Source organism: Cyprinodon tularosa, unplaced genomic scaffold, assembly GCF_016077235.1.
Source record: "Cyprinodon tularosa strain WSP-4 unplaced genomic scaffold, ASM1607723v1 ctg40, whole genome shotgun sequence".
NCBI classification, from domain to species: domain Eukaryota; kingdom Metazoa; phylum Chordata; class Actinopteri; order Cyprinodontiformes; family Cyprinodontidae; genus Cyprinodon; species Cyprinodon tularosa.
This window is the reverse complement of record NW_024039119.1, coordinates 97081-110906: the sequence shown is the minus strand read 5'-3', so window position 1 is coordinate 110906 and position 13826 is coordinate 97081. Positions and strand designations below refer to the sequence as shown.

Genomic DNA, 13826 nt, shown 5'->3' with positions numbered 1-13826 from the left:
TGAAATAATGGTACTTCTGCTTTACAAATTCCTTGCTAGAGGTTTTATAATGGATAATTCTCAGAGAAACCATTCATCAGTCATTGCGCAAATGAACAGAAATAAACAAATATACAATCACCCTGTGTTTATCAGACCTATATCTGAGATTTTTAATGTCATTGTATTAAATACGATTATCAGTGTTATTCTGGGGAAGAAGAAATACACCTGTTAGCCTTTCTGATTGGTCAGCAAATAGATTTTCTCTATGACTCTAACTCTCCACAGAGTAAAAAATGACTTTTATATTAAAACACATAAATTAGTGAGATCTTTGTTACAGTTAGTTAAATTATGACATAATAATGGATACATTTCATATTCATAATAAACAAGGAAATAATGAGACGAGCTGGTGAGAGCGTTTAGATCTCATAATATCCAGACTTCACAGAAAGCCGGTGATTTAGTGATAAACAGGAATAACAACCCACTTGCAGAGTGAACTATAGTTTTTTGTTGTTGTTTTTTTCAGAGAAACTTTTATAAAGTTGTTTACAGAGCATTGGCGTGTAAACAACACCTACCTTTCAAGGTTGTGAAGTTCAGAAGCGAAGCATTTTGAAATGGTTTCAAAGTCGACTGGAGGAAATCAGACAGCGGCTGTGGACGTCGTCTGTCAGAAATACCTCTTCATTCTCAGGGGTTTTTACTCCATAAACCGGTCGTTACAGTAACAAGCAGCGCGCGCGGTTCACTGCGCTATCATCAAAAGCCTATTTCCAAACGTCAGAGCACGCGCCGCAGTTACTGTAAAGCAAACCGCTGCAGCGCAAGGAGCTCCTGTTTTAAACCCCTGAAATAGAAAACAATGACTCCGCCGTCACGGCAAGCCTCCTGCATTCGTGCGCCTCTTCCTAAGTCGCTCTGAAAGCTTTTGTCGGCGGTGAAACTGCCCATAAACTCCGCTGGAAGTCTCACTTTCATCAGTGAGAGCCGCTGGTGTGAGGGCTCCATCTGCTGCTGAGCGCAGCTGACTGAGGATGCTCCACCTTTACCTTCTGGCTGAGACATGGATTTAATGAATCTTACCTAACAAGACAACCCAGCTCAGTTTAGAAATACCTATTATTAGTATCTCTCCATCAGTGGAAAATTACAGCAAAGCAGCTCATAAGAGCTTCTGTTACTATTTTGCATTTCTTTGCTACTAAAGAAATACACAAATTATATGTTTTTATGTACCGTAATATATGGAATATGTCTGTTTACATTGCTTCTAGAAAGGGGGCCAACAGGGGCCAGTGCCCCTGTTGAACTAGTCCTGGCCCCTGTCATGGATCCTGTACTGAAGACATATTATAAAATAATTTGAAGATGAATAAATGATGTGCTGGAACATAAACTTCAACTGATAATCCCTTAAAATCCCTTTCATTCATTTTTTTTTTTTTTTTTTTTTACAATTTCCTGTCTGGCAATGTGTCAATAAGAATAATTGTCTTTATGCTAAAAAGAGTCCAACAAATTTTGCTTTCACAAGTGGAGCAGTAGCGCTTTCGCCATAGTGTCTTATGACACTATTGACTTATGCATATAGATTGCTTTGTTGTAATTGCTGCAGGTAGTATTACAGATTATATGGACACTGCAATGTATGTAGAACAGAACAGAACAGAACAAAGGAAAAGCAGAAAAAAAGGAGAAAAGATAAAAGAAAGAGAAGATAAAAGGGAGATAACGATAAAACACCTTCAGTCTGATTCATCACCTGCAAAGAGATGTAAAAAGAACAGCACAACCAACGGATATAGTATAAGAGATACGATAAAGTAACACCTTCATACTATCGCTGAAGTATAATCTGACATGTATACTATGGTAGCAGAAGATAAGAAAATGGGCTTTCTGTATGGAAGTGAATCTCTAAGTACCTGGAGCCAAGCACCTGTAGTTGTTTGTGAATGTCAATTTCATTTTTTTTATATTTAGATTTTTATTTATTTATTTAGGATTTTAAGTATAAGTTGTCTCAGTTATAGCTTTGTGTTTCTAGAACTGTTGCAGTTATAGCTTCGTGTTTCTAGAGCTGCTTTGGTTAACCTAAACAATGAACTTTTGCCCTGTTTTTTTGTTTTATTCTTTTGCTGTGAAAAAACACTGACAACACCCCAGCACATGGGATGAATTTGATCTAGAACCACCACTTCCTGCTCCTTAGAGGTAAAAAAAGAAAAAGTTTAAGCAAAGCATAAATCATATGTTTGCTTAAAGTGAAAAACATTTACAGTATTCTCTTAACAAATGGTAAACTTATAGTTAGCAAACAAGTTGACAAAACAGTATAGGACACTGTATATTTTTTTCTTTTTCAAGCAATTTTTTTTATTGTAATGAAATTTCCTGACAATATATTTATGTTTTTCTATTCTGATGTGATTTTTTTTCTAACAATTGCCATAAACTCTTACTGGAGCAAAGGTTATCCAGTTGCACATATGAGGTATTCATAGGCTGGGGGCATGTTCACCTTGATCATGTTAATATGCATATATAATCACTATGAGTTTTTTGTGTTCCATTTTTACACTTTTTAACCTTTTTTTCCTTGTCAGCCATAAACAAAAACGCCTCAAATGTATGCCATAGAGCTGCTTCAAGGAAAAACGAATTTTCCTTAAAAAATCAAGCAACAGATGTTTTAACAAGGAAGTTACGTAAGATTTAAGTTATTAGTTAAAATATTCCCAAAGTAATTCGCTCTTTAGATCGAGAAGCAAGATTTTAAAGTGGCTAATGAGTCTCTAGAGTATAGAACAGGAAAAAGATAAAAGGAAAAGAGATGAATGCATGGAACAATGTTTGAGAGAAAAGAGTGTTAGTCTTTCAAAGATGTTTTAACATTTGACACATTGAAAAAATGTTTTCTGTGGGTAGGGTGAACACAGAGAGCAAGTAAAACATTTTATTCAGTTTGTATTAAAAAAGAACCAATAGATAAAACAAATATGAGCAAAATACTCCAGCATAATCTCAATAACTTGAATATTTGTCCAAATAGGATAAAGCAGGAACAACACTCATGTGTTTGAATGGTATGATAACTCTTGAATCCAAGTTTTTAAAGATAATTAGATTTATTTTTTAATTGAATATTATGGATTTATTAAAACATATAATCGAAATATTTACCGTATGCTATTTTTTGTAATCTATTGGTAAAAAGTTGCTTTTAAAAAATAGGTTAAAAAAAACTGATGACATTGTCCAAAAAAACTGATTTTATAATCAGAAATCCTAAAACTTATTAGCAAATTTAGCATTTGCCAATTTTAGCTTGTAACAAGTTTGAATTAGATGTTAAATATTAAAAACATGTTCAAAACCTACCATTATTTAACCTAAAAATAAAAAGTAATCTCTCAAGCATGAATTCAAGAGTAGAAAACAAAAATCAGACAATAAATGCATAGCTGCAAAGTTTTTACTTTTGATCAAACTTTTCAGGTCTATGTCGGTTTAAATATTCATTACTGATTGTGTTTTTATAGATGGACATAAAAAAACAATCAACTCCATTTTAAAATGTGAATGCTGTTATTAGAAATAGCTGCTCCTAGCTACACTGGTTACATAAATAAAAACGCACAGGCAAACACGTTTACATCCACTTACTTGGTTACCCAATGAAAATATGTAGAAATACAGGTTCTGTGAGTGAAAATCTCTTAATAGAACAATGAGTCACTTGTCAAGCACCACAAATGTTAACAAAAATAGCACAGACTCTCATTGATTGAAGCAAACCAAACAAAAGAAGCTTTTGCCTATTATTATGTGCTTATTTTTAGACTTTGACAAATATTTGAAATTAGTCTAAAGGCCATTAAACCACCCTGGCAACAAGAGCAACACAAGGATAAATACTGTAGCTTAAAAATATTTCTATCCAGTACTGCCAAGTATTATTATGTCATATTATCATTAACATCATTATTATTATTATTATTATTATTATTATTATTATTATTATTATTATTATTATTATTATTATTATTATTATTATTATTATTATTATTATTATTATTATTATTATTATTATTATTATTATTATCATTATTGTTATTATTATTATTATCCTTTTTTAAGGGTACTTCAGAGCTATGTAAAATAAAGTCATAGTCTGATCTAAAAAGGTTGCAGATTTAAATACATAGCTAAATAATAACTAATAAGAAACCAGACGTTCTTGTCTTTGCTGCCTTTGGATTGGAGATAATGATCAACGTAAAGTTGTGCATGACTGTGAGGTGGATGGAAAAGCAATGCAAGGATTTCAAAACATTTAAATACAAATCTGATAAATGTAGCTTGGACTTGTTTTTCAGGTCTTTTCACTCTGACACTTAATTAATGATTCCAAGTAAATCTAAAAATTATTTGAATAAAATCCAGTGGAGCCAGATTACATCAGAGATTAATTAATCAGACAATTATATATAGTGACTAAACTGCATCTTGTAGAGCAATTTACACAATGTCAGGGGACAGTGTCCCCGGGACACCATGAATGCATTGAGTTGATATGCATTTATTTTAGGGGTATTAAAGTAAAGGGGGTACAAACAAAAGCACAACACACCTTTTTAATTTCTTTATAGACTAAAATTTAAATTTTCATTTCTCAATTATGCACTAATTTATGTTGGTTTTCTGCATAAAGTGGATAACATGTGAAAAGAGGTTATGTTCTGTAAAACACCCTTTATGTTAATGAATTCAATCTTTGTGACACTGGGAAAAAGAACCCAAAACATTATGGCACCAGATGGAATACTTTTGCTGAACGTGACGAAAAGACAGAAACAAACTGTCCAAAAATGTAAATATGGCCATTAAAATCATTTGGTAAGCCACAGAGGCCTGTGTTAAGCCAAGCGGGCGGCTTCACATTCTAGCTTTTATTTGTTTTTTCATCCTCCACCAACTTTCATAAATTGTACTTTAATTTGAAGATCTGACCATCATGTGAACCCTTTAGACAAAAAGGTTCTGTTTTGGATCACATGTGCTTATAAATTCGGGGCACACACGCTCGTCCAAGAAAATCTATTTCCACGTGGTTTACCATTCTCACATGTCCTCCTCCAATTTGAGATTTTATTAGGTCTCAAAGTCATCACCCTGCTTGTGGCTAAATCCAAACTGTGCCAAGTAAAGTCAGCCTCTGCAGATCCACAAAGATAAGCCGATCTTAGTGAATACTGCTTTTAAAAATCAACAAAGTAGACCCTTCTTTGGGATGACCTAGACTTGGTCCTGGCTCTCTGAGGCAGTCAGTAGGTTTGACTTGCTGCTGAGATAAATTGTTTACCTAAAGGGGAAAATGCTGGGCCTGATTTATCGAAAAACTAAGAATGAAAAAATGAAAAGCCACCGTCAACAAAAGAGTATCTTTTTCCCTGTACTCTTGGCAGGCCATCTCACAGTCACAGGGTCGACTGCAGCCTGAACAATTTCAGATACGTTCAAGCAAATTGAATTTCATAACATTCCACTTTAAACTCCACATTCTTGAGATGGAGCCTCTTCCCAGCAGCAGATGTAGGGAGTGTCTGGAAATGATTGCCTCTGAAAATTACGGCACACTTCCCCTCAAAAATTGGACAATTTAACATTGTTATTTAAAAATTATACTGTAAGGTAAAAAGTATTCAGTTATTGCATGACCCATGGTCAACATATTATTCACTTGAATCATGAGAAAAGAAGATCATGCTATTGTTATAAGTATTATGCATTATAAGGAACTATTATACAGTATTATTTGGACTTCTGTAATATTTCACATTTTCTTATATGAAAACCAAAAATATTACTATTATTTATAGTTGTAGTATCCAACATTGTTAAATGGAAGAAATAAAGGGCCTTAAAAGGGGATTTCGAATCTGAAAAGTGTGGCATGTTTTTGTTATGAGCCCCCCTAAATTACATCGGAGCAAGAGCAGCTGAATTCATTTGAAGTTTGCCTCTTCCAGCTTTGCATGCTAAGAGCCAGAAAGGTATTACCATGAAAAGGATAGTTAGCTTTTAATTTGGGCTCCATGTTTTTAGTTTCATTAAACCAATCCACTGCAGTTCTGGGTGAATATTTATGGTTGTTTTGCTGCTGAACATCTAACCCAGTTTTAAGTATTTTCAAACAGCTTCTAGCATTGCTTAAGTGTTTTTCTCCACCTATCTACTCCCACTGAAGAAAAGCATTCCCACAGCACCATGCCGCCACCACATTGTTTCATAGTGCGATAACTGATTTGTGGTTTTATTTTTTACCACATATGACACTTTTTTGCAGTTTTTTTCTGTCTCTTGGTAAACTTTAAATTGATTTTAACATATGGTTTCTTTTTGGTGTTCTTCGTAAAGACTAGATTTGAGAAGTGAACAACTAATAGTTGTCCTGCTGATAGATTGTCACAGCTGAGCTGGTTATTTCTCTAACTTCATAGGCCTCTTGGCTATTTCTCTGTTTAAATATCTAATTTCTCAACCTGATCAGGGCAACCATATCATGTTTTGTGTCTGAACTTGATCTAATTTCCATCAAATAGCACAACAATGAAAAAATGTTTCTAGAATTACAACTGTTGATCCAATTATTTTAGATTTTAGCTCTTAAGTTAACAAAAAACGATTTCTGCAAATTAATAGTTTCAGATTATTGTGTGCAGAAACCATAATAATTATATATATAAATGAGTCATAAATGTGTTTAAATCTGGGCATTTGCTCTTAATTTAGGTTGTGTTTAGTTAGTAAATTACTTCTATGGGTATTTGGTATTTTAAAATTAGGGGTCTCAGATTAAAGAGTGCTCTCCAAAGTATTTAGATGATTATCTGAGAAAAAAGTGATTTCTCATTCAAACTCATAAAATGTTTCAAATGTAAAAAACTTCAAGGGGTGAGTCTGATGGCCTTTTATCATCAATGTTAAAAATTAGATGCAACCTAGAGAAGGTGACTTTAACTAATGGACAACTTTTCCAAATGATTTTTCTCTCATTCAACTCTTAAAGGCACTTGGTTGATTTAATAAAAAAATAAAAAAATAAAAAATAAAGACTCCAAAAGAAGAGAAATGACAGATGTTCCCTGAGGTGGGTAGCTCTCCAAGGTGGAGGCTTATGGCCAGTGGGGCTCGCTTCTCTTTCAGTCACAGGAAGCCGGTAGGAATGAGAAGAATGCAGACAAGCAATACGGTGATGGAAGGAGCAGCAGTTGCATGGCAGATAGCCAGAAAAAAAAAAGAACAAAAACACCCAAGGACAAGATATGGTTTAAATAAAAATGATTACAGGATAGAAACAAATAAAGTCAATTAACTAAAATTCCCAGTCAGGTAGAGCAGACATGTCGCACAAATGTCGATATCAGATGTTGTGGGTGGAAACGGTGGAACTCTACACTCTGATAACAGCTGTTCAGGGTGGATAACGTTGGTGATGTTGGAGCGAAATGACATGGCAGATCATTGGGATGTGTTTGGAATGTGTGGAGTTATCAGTCGGGCAGATTTCCTGGCAAACCGTGGAAGCCAGGGGCCCATAAACTAGAATGTGCTTTTCTAACAGTCCAGGGGGTCATCCTATCTCACAGACCCATATATGCTCCCTGAAACAGTGAAAAAACATGAACTGTAGGTACAAACAGTTTGACTTGACTGTGTCCGTTTTTGCTTTTTCCTATTTTCCTCATCTGGCTTCTATTGTGGAGCTTATTATGGTATTAACATTAGAGATTATCAGTCACACCAAAATGATCACAAGTATTAAGTAAACTTATAAAGGCTTTAGGGCAAAAAACCCTTTTGGAATATTCCCTAACTTTAGTGACCTCTTTAGCTTCTTTGTATTTCGGAAAAGAGTTTTAATAAATCGGATTTTCCTTCAGAAAATCCAATCAGAACTCATTAGATTTGTGTCCTAGGAAGCTTGAAATTTGAAATGTAAAATGGCTCTGCCTCTTTGATATACTCCTTTTTCTCTATATTGTGATTATGGAGACGTAGGTATGGATACTAACAAGATAAAGTGGGGTGGGGATTAATATACACTGTGTTGTCCCAACTGAAGGAGCTTAAAAACAAACACTGCTGCTGAATAAAGGAAGGCGAATCAATCACTGAACACAGACTAATCCAAAACTTGGCAGATAGGAGTCAGGAAAAGAGGCAGACAGAAAGATCTGGCAGAGAGCAAAGGAAACCCGGCTGAACTTATACTGAGGAAACCAAGACCATTTAAACAACAGGTGAGTGGAAATCAGTAAACAAAGGTCAAGCGTGTGTTTAAGGCTGGGATACAAAGTGACTCCAGTAACTGTGGAAGAAAACCCAAACAATGTTGTCATTTATGTCCAAGTTAAAAACTAATTCTATTGGGGCTGCACTGCAAAAAGGATGTAGAAGAAAATAAATATTTTCTTAAATTAAGTGTATTTACCCTTAGATTAAGTAGGTAACTAAGACGATTTGCCAATAGAATGAGTATTTTTACTCTTACAATAAGATCGTTAGATAATTTGCACTTGAAATAAGACATGTAATAGTTTTTTTCTTATTTTGAATGTAAATTGTCTTGTTCCATTGGCAAAGTGTCTCACCTCCCCAATTCAAGAAAAAATGCACTTATTTAAAAAAAATTACTTGGATAGATAAATTTTTTTGCAGTGTGCCTTTTACTATTAAACTGAGGTATTGCTTTTATTTGCTTTACTACCTCCTTTTATCATGTTTTTATCTTTACTTGCCTTTTTTTCTCATCTATTTTATTGTTTGTTTATGTAAAGCACTTTGAATTGTCCTTTTAATTTATTGTGTAATACAAATACATTTTTTGTGCCCTGCCTTGTGTGAAAGAAAGAAGTTGAAAATCAATTTAAAGCTTGTTGATGCCAGTTCTTGAAAATAATATCTCATAAAGTGTCTGTTTTTAATGACGCTGATTGTCACAGGAATGTGAAATTTATGTTGTTAAATGACCTTAAGTTTAAATAAGAAACCAATTTGAGGAAATTTTTTGTCTCTTCTTCATTATTATGTAGCTATGGCCAAATCATCAACTTATTGGGCATTCATTTCCCAGAATCTGTCCAAGTCCAAGGTCTTTACATCAGATGCTCTATTTCACATCAAATTAAGCTAAACCCCAGCAGGGATTTGATATAATGAGGAATTTGGTAAAAATAAACAAAGGCAAACAAAAAAGAAACAAGCATATATTTAGGTTCATGGGTCCCACTGAGCTCAAGGTAGCACCTGCTCACTTGCTTTGAAGGTGCTGGAGGTTGTGCACAGCGGTGGGAAACCTCTGAAGCCTTTCTGCTCCCAGTAGTAAAGAGAAGAGTAACCACAGAGAGGAGCGATAGTTCTTAAAATGCCCGCCTGGTTTCTCTGGAAAGTGACTGTGATGCTGGAAAGTGCTGCTTTACGATGCCTTCACACTCCAGTGGCAGCACGTGTGGAAAAAGCACCAAACACATGAGCACAGAACAATGTGTGCAGATATGAGAGGTTTAAGATGTGGTATCTTATACATCAGAGGAGCCAGACTCAGCAGTGGCAAAGAACATTAGCCCTCATTTCGAAGATGTCACAATAGATTAGATCGATTTAAAGAAAAAGAAAATCCTTATATCCACAAACCTGACCTGAAGAGAACAATAAATCAAAAGTCACACTCTTTAAGGGCTGCTGCTTCTTTAATCCATTTAACTTTCAAATCTCTGAAGATTTTGCATGTATATAATATGATTCACTTTGGTTTGAGTCTTTGCTGCAGACTACAGTGGACAGAAAGTACATTTGATTTCAAAATAAAAGACTTCAATTTGTGGTGTACATTTGTATTCAGCCTATTTCATTCTCTCGTATCTCCAGATATTTATGAAAAATAACCCGTTACAATAAATTACCTTCTGAAGTCACATAATTAGTACATGGACTCAACCTGTGGTGTAATTTATTACTGATTTAGTGAAAAAAAACAGTGGCAGAGCTAGATGGGGGGCATGGGGTGGCCATGGCCACCCGTAGGTAATCGTTGGCCACCGTTGTGGCCACCCCTACCATTTTTTCCCTGTGATACAGATGGTGGCAGCAGTATCTCAAGTGGAATATTCAAAATATTAAAAATAATCATATATTAACAATTACTTGACAACAAAAACACTGTGGTTAATGTGTGGTTAATGTGGTTATGCACATCAATATACTAACATTAAAGATGATAAATATGGAATTCATGCTCTTTTCAGAACTAGATTTGTCATTTGGGGTAAAGAAAAAATGATGTGTTTCTGCAAGTCATCTAGGGGTCTTCAGTGAAATCATAGATAACTATTTTAATAAAAACCTAATAAATAACCAATTTATGTAGATATTAGTACTTGTAATTATCAATTTTATGCAGAATGATTATTGATAAAAGTAGGTAAGTAACGACAATGGAAAAGATTTACGCCCCAGAACTCAAACCTTAAAGAATTTTATCCACTATACCTTTTATCTAGAAAGCACGGATGTTTAAATTTATGCTTCTATTTGTTTGGAAAGGCTTTAGCGACGCATAGTTTGTCTTTATTTAGAAAATATGGATGTTTTGCTTGTTATTTTTCCTGTTGGAACAGTGTAGATTGACCCTGAGATTGTGGCGCCGATCCACTGTTGGCCACCCCTCAGCGTTCATTGGTTGCTGCCTGGCCACCCTTATAAAAATATTCTCACTACGCCTCTGGAAAAAACCAAAAGCTTTGATAAAAACAAGGGACACTCTAGACAGGTCAGGTACAACAAGTAATATACAAAAAGCAGTCACCTAAACTGATAGGTCAGAAAATAGTTTATCAGTCAGAGAAGCTGCAGATATATAAGTCATGCCCTTACCTTTATGGAAGAGCTAAGAACAAAAACAATTGAAATTAGCCAAAGGCCACGTGGAGGAAAAGCAAGTGCAGATCAGACAAAAGTGAATAATTTGATTGACAAGCAAATAAATATGTGTTGACAAAGTTTACATTGGACTATACCCTGAACAAAATATCCCCACAAGTAAACACGGCCAGGGCCGCAATACACCGCATGCCTACTTCTCTTTAGCGCAGTGGCAGGACAATGTGATGGGAAGGTGGGTGGAGCTAAGTATGGGGCAACCCTGCAGCAAATGGTGTTTCTACCAGTTATTCACTTAAGGGGGTTCAATAATAATCAACGCCACACCTTTCAGACTTCCCTTCTATTTTAACAGTTACGAAGAACTTTTGTTCAAAATCCCACAAAATTAAATAAAGCTAGTGGCTGAAACACGACAGACTGAAGAAAAGGTCAACTGTTGCGAATATTGTAGGAACGTTGAACATTTTTCTCTGTGCCTTTATGGAACTACGATCTTCAAATGAGAAAGGATACGTTACTGTTTGAAAATACTCTTAACTTCCAATAAAGCAAACTTTTGGTCTGATCTTCTCACAGATGAAAGTCCTACCGACAAAATCTGCAAAAAATTTATGATTGTAATGCTTTTGCAAACCCAGACTAGTCTCAGATTTCTCCTGACTCCTCATGAAATGCCTCAAACTTTAAATATTTTCTCCAAACTCCTATCAATTAAAGCTAAAATTACAAGAGTAAATGATACAATCAGTAAATGTTTTGTTTAAGCTGACCCCTATAAAAAAATAATATATAAGACCAGAGAAAACATATCGGTTTCATGCTCTGTCAAAAAACAAGAAACTATTTTTAAATGGATGCAAAACAAAAGTCTGATTCCCGGCCTTCTTCAAAAATTATATATCATGGGAAAATGTATTGCATGGATAGAGGTATGTTTAAGATTTGATAAACAGTGCTTAATCGCAGTCACTTCTTTCTTCATTTAAAGCACGCTTCTAGAGGCTCTCAAAGGGAAAGATACTTGACAAACTCACGTTCAACTCTTTTCTCTTCCACCTATACCTCACTGCCTCTCTAACTCCTTGATGTAGTAAACTCAAGTTTTGTTGCTTATTTGCCCTGCCTCTAAATAATTTTTGTGGACATACTTGCTCTCCAGAGTGGGTTTTTATGCTTCCAATTTTCTCCTCTTATGCATCATGGGAAACAGCAACAAAATCCAAAAAAATTAAACCAGCAAAAATGCACCATGTGTGTCTATTACTCACTGCAATCCTTGCATTTTTTGTTTCTCCACACACTTAACACATCTGGATCATTTTGGTGGCATTTGCATTAAAACTGAGCCCAGGGTAAAATAGAGCTTCTTCAAAAGGGTGATGAATGAGGATGAGACTTAAAACAACAACCTCACTGGCAACATAAAATCTGAGGACAACTTCTCACATGATAAACTACACCCACTAAAAGTTTGGGTTTTACAATTTGCACCTAATTATTCCTTCACAAATGCAAAGATTAGATGAAAACTAAACTCCAAATCTTACCGGTTAGAGGAGATTTCCCTCCGTTCTCTCACAGCAGTCCAGTCAATCAGAGAGGCAGCAGCAGGACGTCCTGGTGTGTACGCTCAGGGGAAGATATCTCTGCTTTTGTAGGGGAGTGGTGCTGCAGAGCTGGAGCAAATAGGAGTCACACAGACAAACTGCTTCACATCTCGAACGCTCTCTGACTTTTCAGTGTCTTGCACTTCCTCTCAACTCATTTACTCTCTTGTTCTCATTCTCTCTCTTTCTCTCTCTCTTTCTAAAAGACACACATGTTGAATCACATCCCCTTCATTTTCTCTTTCAGGCAGGACACTCTGCTCTATCATCCCCCCGTCAAACTTTCTGCCAGTGCTGCCCTTGCGTTGGAAGCTCTGTGCAGAGAAGAGAAGGAGGCGGAGGTGGTGGGCTGTGGGGTCTTTGTGTGTGTGTGTGCAGTAGAGAAAGAGTGTGCGTCTGATTGTGTAGTCACTTGTGTCTGAAAGACAATTGCAGGAAGTGTTGTTTCAGGATGAACAAAGTAGAGAAGACAGTAATGAAAAAATGAAGCAAGATGAGAAAATGATTTAAATTGGAAAGATGTTTAAATGTTTAACCCAAATCACGGGATCTAAATTAGATCTATACATATATCAATACAGAAGTTTAAAGATTTTCAATTTGTGTGTCATACGGTTTTTTTGACAGTTAAATATTTGGGTGTATTATTGTGCCGTTAGGGTGATGAGATGGTTTAAATTACATACCGTTTTTCAAGCATTTCCAAATGTTTTCAACCTTTTTACTTATTCTATGTATCAAACCTAGTGGTGGAAAGTAACGAAGTAAATGTACTTGATTGCTGTGCTTAATTATGTTTACTTTACTTGAGTCTTTTTTGGGGAGACTACTTTTAACTTTTACTCCACTACATTTCAAAGTTAAATACTGTACTTTCTATTCCACTCCATTTCTAGGAAGCTGGTAGTTAATTCAATTCAATTCAGTTTATTTATATAGCTCTAATTCTAAACACGTCATCTCAAGGCACTTTACAGTTCAACCAGATCATACCGTTAAATTTATTCAAAGTTTTCTATCTAAGAAAAACCAGTTGATTGCATTGACTCGTTGACTCAAAGGCAATCCCTCACACTAAGCATGCTTGTAGCGACAGTGGAGAGGAAAAACTCCCTTTAAACAGGAAGAAACCTCCAGCAGAACCAGACTTATTGTGAGCGGCCATCTGCCGAGGCCAAATGGGGTTCAAGGAAATAGAAGCAGGCATACAGAAAGAAGTAGAGATAGAAAAGGCAACTGTCAATCAGCTCCATAGGCATCCCCATCCAGGAAACATACAGC

The 13826-nt window shown here is 35.4% G+C and overlaps 1 protein-coding gene across 1 annotated transcript in view; it reads right to left on the bottom strand.

Moving 5' to 3' along the window:
* LOC119791791 (histone deacetylase 4-like) overlaps positions 1–12845 on the bottom strand; it is a 59976-nt gene extending 47131 nt beyond the window's left edge. The window contains exon 1 of the mRNA XM_038298099.1: positions 12486–12845. The gene's annotated coding sequence lies outside the window, so the exon portion shown is untranslated. The remainder of the gene's footprint in view (positions 1–12485) is intronic.
* Between the last annotated feature and the right edge of the window lie 981 nt (positions 12846–13826).